Source organism: Pelophylax lessonae (assembly GCF_965119305.1).
Source record: "Pelophylax lessonae genome assembly, chromosome: 5".
Lineage (NCBI taxonomy): Eukaryota > Metazoa > Chordata > Amphibia > Anura > Ranidae > Pelophylax > Pelophylax lessonae.
In genome coordinates, this window is record NC_138772.1 from 482,443,377 (window position 1) to 482,453,577 (window position 10,201).

The window sequence follows — 10,201 nt, forward strand, 5'->3', positions numbered from 1 at the left end:
AGCTTTTGTAGATATTCCTTCAACTTGAATAGAGATTACTGGCGAGGGGCCCACTAATCGTGCGCTCCTCCAATTCAATAACACTTGAGTGTGGGAAGTGTCCTGACTCATCTTTAGATCCAATACGGACACCTTCCTCCCAGGGGCTAAAGGTTCCAGTGCTTGTTGGATCTGCACTTCCATCCATGCAGTCCTGGGGATCTCTGCCACCACACTTAGCTTCAGGCGGCAATTTTCCTCCTCACACCACCAAGCTGCAGCAGCAGCATCTATGTTGATTGTCTTTGGCTCGTTGTCTTTGGGTCTAACTGAGAGAACAGAGGATATCCTGGAAGAGCCCCCACATGTAGCGCTACCCCCACAGGAGCCACTGGTTGGATTGGGTCCTCTGTTCTTACCTTGATCTCTACAAAGAACTCTGTACCTCTGACACCTTGGGTATACCCATCAACAGACACAAATTGACAAGGTTTGGTAAATGCCTCAGGGTCACCCTGAAATGAGCCTCGAGACCTTGGAGTATGATAAAAAGTTATAATAGGAATATGAGTAGTCAAAAATGACAGGAAATCTGTTAAGGCGACGGTGAATTTGGTATCAATAGAACAAAGACTAAGTCGCCTAGAATCACTTACAGTGAGGAGACTAGGATGCAATAACGGTAAAATAACTATAGACTTTTGACTAAACAGGGTAACAAGCGCTCTAATGCAGTCTTCAAAGTAAATCTTCGACCAGCCACGTTGGAGCTCTTGAAGAAGTTTAAGAAATAAAGAAAATGTTTTATGTAATAAAGAAATTATTGAAGAACACTGAGTTCCCAAGGGTACTGAGTGGCAAAATGTCCAGCAAGGGGTTATTTATCAGGAGTATATTATGAGATGTATCCCGGATGTTCAGGGTTACAATTCTAAACAGCAAGATTGTTGCAGAACATCAAAGGATAGTTAGTGGTGCCTTTTAGAGGGATAGTGTGGTTTGTCTTACAATGAATTTCACTACAGAGTCAGTCAGTGTGACACAAAGGATTAATATTTCACTCACCAACAGCACAGTATTTGTAGCAGCAGGTCTCCTTCGGTGATGAACGGGGGCCCCCTTTGAGATGAAACTATTCCAGATGTACCTCGCTGTATCACAGAGGTACTGCTGCCTGAATACTGCAAACAGCCTTTCGATAGGTTCAGCAGCATCACAGCAGAAATCAGCAGGTCTGGGTCTCCAACGCTAGGCCTCAGGATGATCGCTGGCTCCCGCACACAGTGAGATGTAGGCAGACTTGTCTTGGCAGATGGCAGTAGCTTCACCAGTTCTCCAAAACTGACAGGCACTGTCTCTACTGTAAAGCACAGTCTTCTCCTTGAACTTTCTCCCGTTCTCTCTCCCAGACAGGGCCTGCACCTCCTTCCACACCAGTCTCCTTTCCCAGACTCCCCTCTGGCTTCCCAGGTTTCTAATTTATATAACCTCTCCCACACAACAGCAGGCTGGTCTTTGAAGTCCTTTTGGGTTGGTTTAACATTGGAGTTCTTTCTGGCTGGAACTCCCAAAATGCAATCCTCTTAACTAACGATTAATCCAAGTTGATAAAGCTCCATCTTGTGGCAGAAAAAAAGAACTTCTTGCAATAAAGATTAACTATGATAATGCATTAGTAAACCTGCACATTTCAGTTACAATGAGCATTGTTACAGTAGGAACAATTTAGACAGGAGCCACTTAACCTATCAGCATGTCTTTGGAGTGTGGGAGGAAACCCATGCAGGCACAGGGAGAACATGCAAACTCTGTGCAGGTAGTGCAATAGTTGGGATTCAAACCAACAACCCTAGTGTGCTATCAGGCAAGAGTGCTAACCACTTAGCCACTGTCTTGGGGTAAACAGTATGCTGTAGAGAAGCCATGTAAAAATATACAAATTGCCTTAAAATCTAAGCTCCACGACTATATTATTCATATTGTGCATGAAATGGAGCTTTAAAGGCATTCTCATAACATTCAAAGCAATAAACCCCCCAACAGCACATGCTTACATTTCCTTCTCTGGTGTCAGTGGGATAGTAATTTCTACTTACATTGGTATACCAGTCAGAAAAAAACATGCCAAGCTTCGGAGAGATCCGATGGTGAGAGCGTCGTCTCTCTCTTAGGTGGAATACACAAAGCTATACTGATCTCCTTACTGTGAGATCATACCTCTCTGGTAAGAGGCCTCTCGGTTTAAAAAAGTACCTCTCTTTTTGAGTTTTTCAAGCACTGAGCACTTTTCCTAGCACTTGGATGGACTTTTTATTATTGAATGATGAACGTTTTTGTTTAAATTTTCATTATAAAAATAAGAATTGAAAAATGTTTGTATTTGTGTATCTTTTATAAACTTTTTGCATATTAGCACAATATGGCTTTACCTTGCAGGTCAGAGAAAAAAAAAAAAAAAGGCACCAAGCAGTTTGCAAGCGCTTTAAATTGGAACAGGCCAAGGGTAAACCCTAAGTAGGTGCCCTGGCAGTGATGGAGGGGGTGAGATTTGTGCTTTAAAGTTTTATTGAACCCAAAACTAAAAATGTAATATATTGCAGTTTGCCAGTCTTTAGATCAGTCCTTAGATGGAGTGACTGCATTTGTTTTCTTTTTTTTTTACTTTTCCCGTCCGTTTTTTACCTGCTGATCTTCCCAGTAACACACCTGCTGTATAATAGTGCCCCCACTCTGGACTAAGAAGCACAGGGATATCTTTGGACAGCAGAATTGTTAATCTGGGGTAAGGGGAATGTTAGATGTACTAGCAGATTTAAATACACTAAGAAATTGAAGCCAAACGTCAGATAACACTTTATAAACAGTTACAGCAAACAGCTTTTTTTACATTTTGGGATAAATGTTTTACATAAATAAATAAAAACTCATCACTGTAAGCGCCACCTGTCAGTGATAAATGGTTTGTCTCAATCCTCGAACTACTATATCTGCAGCTCCACTTGTTCTGTTGAAAAACAACAGACTTACTGGCTAGATCACCAGGTCAAAATAAATGATAGAAAGCCAAAAAAAGAATACCAAATGCAACCATTACATTGGAAACCTGCAATATAATAAATGTTTGCATTTGGGTTTAATTCCACTTTAAATCACCCAACATGCAGTCCTATATACAAGCTGATTTGTTATTACACATGACAGATTATATAATTTTTTGCAATTTATGAGGGTCCTATTTAAACCAGGCCAAGTATTGTACATTTATCCTTTAAAGTCTATCTCCAGGTTTTGTGTTATTTTACATAGTTTGTTCGGACCAAGCTGGCCCAAACAAATTATTTCTATTACTAAGAGATTTGCCCGTTGTCAGTGCTGTATAAACCTAGGTGGAGAGGCAAATGACATCACAATCTATACCTTAGCCAATCAGAGGAAGCCTTGTATTCATTCATAAAAATACAAAGCTTCCTGTGAATGGCTGAACAGTGCTCAGAGTGACTTGATTTTGTTCCAGGAATGGGACTGGAAGTCCTTGTACCACATAACGCTGTGTATTGTATGTAGTTGATGTTACATACAGTTTATAAACTGCTGACAGCGGGTACATCTATTAGTAAAGATTTTAGTTTGATTGGGCCAGAGTTGTATAAAGTACTCGAAACCCATACTTGAGTAAAAGTACAAGTGCTCGATCAAAAAGTGACTTGAGTAGAAGTACTAAAGTATTCAACATTTTTTGTACTTAAGTATTGCAAGTAGTTTTTTTAAAAAAATTTTGCTACTCAAGTACTGAAAGTAAAAGTACAAGTACTGTTTTATGTAGTCATTAAAGAAAGAAGTCAAAAGTTTGAACATCATATTGTTTATTTATTATTTCAAATGCAGCTTTTATTTATACATACAGTAGCATTTATTTTTGTATGCGCTGATAATACACGTTTTGAGCTTCATGAAACCTGCCATCCACTGTTCTGGCAGTGGTAATTTTTATAATTGTAACGAGTAACTATGCAGCACAAAAAAAAAATATTGGAGTAGAAGTATTGAAATCATCGAAAAAATGTAGTGAAGTAAAAGTGGAAGTAGGAGCAAAAAATTCTACTCTAGGAAAGAACAGATACCGCCTTTCGGTACTTAAGTACAGTAGTGAAGTAGTTCTACTTAGTTACTATACATCTCTGGATTGGGCCAGCTTGGCCCAAACAAAAAATGTAAAGGAACACAAACCTGGAATTAGGCTTTAAAGTGTATTTATGAGCGAAAAACAAGCAAATGCGTGAACATAAAAAATTATAATTTGGTCAAAACGTTTTAAATAGTTCACTGTATTCCCTAAAAACACATTACAGGTTCACTTTAATACACGGTATCAACTAAAACAGTTTAAGATTTATAGCAAAAATAATAATAATTTTTATTCATTAGACTAGTTACACCAGCTCAGCCTTGTTCTACATAATATCAGATAACACATAAGACCTAACTATGTATTAATAAGTGCACAGCCGAGCCATTAAACTGCAGCAGAGGATGGAGCTGTGAATCCCCATTAGTATGTGCATACTTACACAGAAGACTTTCCAGACACCAGCTACCAGACAGCTCATGAATATTTGATCTATCATTCCGTAAGCATGAAAATCATTCTCAATCATTAGTTTAAATAAAGGCAAAACTTTTCAGCTTTTTGCCCCTGAAGTTGCAAATGAGAGTAGAAGTAATATGTGATTGTCAAACTGAAAGTCGAGATTGGTTTTAAGAGGGTCACAGGGGCAGGAACAGGTTGTGTTTGTAATGTAGGAATTTAGTATTTTCCCAATTCCTTTTTTGTTATTTTCCCGTAATATGTAGGTAGCAGTCAGCTGCAGGCAGCCTGTGTATCTTTATTGAGTGTTCCTAAGCACAGAGTTTCTCTGCCAGGTTCTGCTGAGCATGCTGACAAGTTGTTTGATGAATATTTAAAACTAAACTCTGGGCACAACCAACAACTTTTGTTCAAATATATTCCTCCATGGCGATAAAAGATTTACTGTAAATCCACTTTTTGAGCAGCAAAAGCTTTTTCAAACCCAGTTTTTGCCTTGTAAAAGTAGCAGTGACGTCATCACTGTGCTGTACATAGCCTGTGCAGAGAGCAGATCCACCCACTCGTAAGTGTTTAAAGGCTATGTTTTGCTTGTCACGTCCTGAAGAAGCGTGCTGCGTCACGTGAAACGTGTTGACGTCACACGCGGTTACGCCTCCGGCTCCGCCCACCACCCACACCTTGACGCCGCAGCCACTAATCCTCACAGCTGAAGCTGGATTAGCGACGCCACTTACAAGTGATCACGGCTCTCTCCTTTTGATCTGGTCAGCACCTTCGAAATCCTCAACATCGTTACCTGGCACCTTTGGCTTGCACCACCTGGGGCTCCATGGACTGTCAACCATCTTGGCATGTGAGTTTTGACCCATAAGTGACACGCTGCTATCTGCTGGCTGATCTATGTGCATGTTTGAATCCACTGCAGCACCCTGCTTTATTATGCCTGCATCTGTCTGGTAAGCCTCTTCCCTGTCTCCCATCTGGGTCCGAAGGGACAATCTGCACTCAGCACATTTATATTGGGCTATTTGCTCTCCTATGAAGCATTTCTTGTGGAAATTGCCATTTGCCCATAAACTAGGGTGGGATTCTGCACCCCCATACCTGTGACCCAGGGATGAGATGAATTGAGTTGAGGAGGCTTACACACCGCTTTGCCTTATGCTTGCTTGCTATCTACTATACTGCTGGACTATCATGCACTATCTCCTCTGCCATTGGCCTGTCCATTTTGACCCACCCAGGTGCCGGTAGAGGACTTATCATATGGAATTGTGCCTTTCAATTACCAGATCCGGCTGCTTTGGAGAAATTGAACCCTTTAACTAATTGATCCCATTAGGTGGGATCTCAGCTGCAGGACTATATACCAAACCTACTGAAGCTTTACAAGTATTCGCACACAGCACTTTCTCAGCCCCTTGATATACCCTGTATACCCTTGATGGTCTCCACTTCCCCGTGAGTCTTCAATCAAGATCTTTCACTGGGACCTTCAGCAGCCACTATCTGGCCTGTGGAGTTGGGTAGAGGGGTTGGGGTGGTGGGTTTGCTATAGGTGGCGGTGGCCTTGGTTGGGTGGTGGGTGGAGCCTTTGAGGTCAAACCAGCGTTCCACAAGAGGACGGACCATTTTTGCATTGTTCTGATCCAGGGTCCTTGAGCATTCTTCATCTCTGGAATTGTATTGTTTTACTCAATTTTGCATATACCTGTTTAACCATGTTTCAATAAAGTACCAATTTTTATTTACATCATACCAGTGTTTGAGCCATCGTATGCAACTTCTTTTTTCTTGTTTCTCTACACGTTTTCAGCTGCTTGGCTCATGCGGATAGCAGACTTCTCCTTAAAAAGAGCACAAAGTAGTTTCAGGAGTGAGCAAAGTCCCTCAGTCCCTCAGTAGTAGTAGTAGTAGTAGTAGTAGTAGTAGTAATAGCAGGTCAAAGCTTCTTAGGTACAAGCCAATCACAGCAGACTGTTTGGAAGTCTAAAAATAGTAGAACTGAGCAAAATCATATGCTGTAGCAACAGTTGGACAAGCTCTTCAGAACACTAGACGGTGTTACTTTTGTTCAGATCCTCAGCTGACTATATAACACACCCTAGTGGTTGGAAGGCTCTTCTTTTTTTAATACCTTAACACTTGTTATATGTCACCAGCCTCCACCTCTATGATAGGTTATATGCTTACTCACTATTCATTCCCACATTTTTTTGTCCAATTTGGGTTTTTGGCACTTTTCATTTTCTTTTTTTCACCCATGTTCACATTTCTTTTTCCAGCAAATTTGTTACACATCTGGTGACAGTTTAGTTTCACTTCTCCTTTTTTTCTTTTCCTTTCCTTTTCTTTTTCATCCACTGTACTATCACGTTATCACTTCACAAGCCCTTCCTTCATCCAACATACCACTTCAATACTCTGTCACATTAGACACCAAATCTATATTTATACTGCTATTACTTATACGTTTTATGACAGATATGGAAGGTACACATTTTCATCTTACACGCGTACCACCCACCTCCCATATGCCGCCATGTTGTATCTTGTTCGCTTGGACCCTTCAGCCCCTGGGTCAAACTTATCCCACCACCACCGATTAGAAGCCTATCTCTTGATTCCAGCACAACCGATCTGTAAGTATTGGGTCCTCTATGGAGTTCCTGACTATTTACAGAATTTTTTCCATCATTTTTTGTTTGTACTCCAATATTGATGTTTTTTTCTTTAGACATGTTTCCCATGCATCCACTCTTGAAAAGCGAGTGACAACTAGCGAAACGCGTCAAGACCAAGATGCATTGTACCATTATGTATTTATTTTGAGACCAAGATGCACTGTATTATTATGTATACATTCATGTAACCCATTATTATCAGATCGTGTACTGTAATACCATCAGTCTGGCAGATGCTACATATTTTTTACTCCAACAAACTGTAATAAAGGTTTAAAATACACACACATATATATATATATATACATATACATATATATATATATATATATCTACATTTATTTTTCATTTCTGGCCACATGTGCCCACCTCATCTAAAGTCACGGGGCCATTTTGTTCTGTCGTATATGTTTATATTGGGATGGAGGTGTGTCACAGATGGCACTAGATCATGTTTTAGCTGCTATAGCACAATGTTTTAAAGAACAAGTTATTTTAGGTTGTCTGTACTCACAAAATGTCCAGGGACACCTGGTTGCCTCCTTCCAACTTTCAAGCGACACTCTGTACCAGTAATACCAGACCGGATCTTTAATAGACAGCCCCTTCAGCCAGCTCTCTGTAGAACCAGGGTCACTCTAACTAACTTCAGGCCCTCAGGACTCCCACCTGAGGCCGCGTGACAGCACAATCTCTCTTTATTAAGCCCCTCAGATCGCTCACCTGATGCCACATGGCAGCAAGTGCCAGGGGAGGCAGCAGCCTCTCCCCTAGCTGGTGCAATCCTCTTCTAGGAAATACTCAGTGCCCATGTGCTCCTAGAATTTAAATACAGGCACCCAGCATGCATATGGGGCATCTCTGCTTGTAATTGGCCAGGGCTGTATGAATATTTTTGCTCCCATCTGTTGCTGCCTATTACCCAGAACCTTCCCTGGTTGCTTGGATACAGGGAAACTCAAGACAGCATGAGCCACACCAGAGCACACTGAGCAGGCTACACTAGCCGATCACAGCTCTCTGATGAAACGACAGCCATTAAATGTATCTAGCTGTCCCTCTGTTAAGCAGAGAAATGAAAAACTATTCTATACCATTCCTAGCACCTACCTAGGAGGGTGCTATATACAATATCTCACAAAAGTGAGTACACTCCTCACATTTTTGTAAATACTTTATTATATCTTCTCATGTGACAACACTGAAGAAGGGATAACAAATTTACACTGTTATACAAGCTGTACCCTCACTACTTTACATTGTAGCAAAGTGTAATTTCTTCAGTGTTGTCATATGAAAAGATATAATAAAATATTTACAAAAATGTGAGGGGTGTACTCACTTTTGTAAGATACTGTATACATTTAATTTTGTATGCCACTTCAGAGGGTTTTGTAAGTTCAATAACATGTGTCACACTCTGTATTGTTATCATTGGCCAAAGTTGCAAAACATCAGAGTCGCAAGTAAGTCAAATTGAAGTCGCAAGAAAATCGCAAGTAACATAGACATAACAAATGAATCTGAATCTTCAGAAATAACTTCTGAAAATACAAATCAATTAGAAACAACCAATATGTGAAACGAATCCGAATAGATGAATTCAGAAAACTAATGATTCTAACATAACAAGTATGACAAAACTAAATGATTGACTTAAAGCGGAGTTCCGGCCTCAAAATCGAAAAAATCGATTTTGGGCCATCCGCTTGCTGATTGCAACCTGAAAAAGAAATGGATACTGCTGATTTTTTTTTTGTTTACTTACCTTATTATAGAAGAAAATATACTCACCTTCCTTCCACTTCCTCTGCGGCCGCGGCCCGCGCCATCACTTCCGGTATGCGATGACTCCTGGGAGCTGAACGTCATCGTTCGCAGGAATCATTGGACATGCACCGGCACCGCTCGTCACTTCAGGTGCAAGCGCGGCATTCCCTGCTATACAGCTTCTGGGCATGCCCAGAAGCTGTGCAGGGATGCCGCGCTTGCCCCGGAAGTGACGAGCGGGGCCGGTGCAGCTACTTTGTGGGACTTCGACGTCACGGAAGAGGAAACGAAGAGGGACGCTGCAGCTTTGGCTGCCCACACCTAAGATGGCAGTGCTGGAGAAGAACTTTTCAAGGTAAGTATTTCTTCTTACAGGTAAGGGCGACCAGGGACAGTTCAGAGGCTATCCATTATGGAATGTACTAGCCCTGACTTTCCCGGGGTATTTTTAGCTAAAATTGACCTACAAGGCTGGAACTCCGCTTTAATGAATAAATCCAAAACAAAAAATAAATTCTGCACATCTCTATCATACAATCCCAGGAAGTAAATGTGTTGGGTTCTTCGCAAAGTCATTTTACAAACTTTAAAATAATTCAGATTAAGAGAAGTAGGCTAGAAAAAATTGAAATACAATGAGGAAATGGATATATGATTTTACATTTTGACCATAGATACAGTTTAGGTTGGGTTTTACACTGGTGCAGCGCGGGGGAAACACTGTGAATCCTGTGCAGGTTCCCGCATCGCACCTGAATCGCAGACGGTTCAAAATGACATCTGTGAACCGCTGTGAGTGTCATTGTAAAGTTAATGACACCCTCAGATTAGTTCGCAGATCGCAGTGGGAACTGTGAAATGGTACAGGCATCAGATCACATGGATGTGAACACTCATGCGATTCGATTCCAGTGTGGACCATAAAAGCATTCGGTTTTGGTCCGAATGCGATGTGACGGTTTTGCGACGGAATGCGACGGTTTTGGTCCGAATGCGATGTGAATTCAGCCATACAAACTGTATGGCTGAATTCACATCGCACAGACATCGCATATGATTGGAAAAGAAAAGCGGTGGGAATCACATTGAATGTCTGTGTTCGTACCAGTGGGAATCCAGCCTAAATGCTAGCGACAGACTGTATCATACAGTATGTGTCATTTTTGATTTTGCCTTTAGT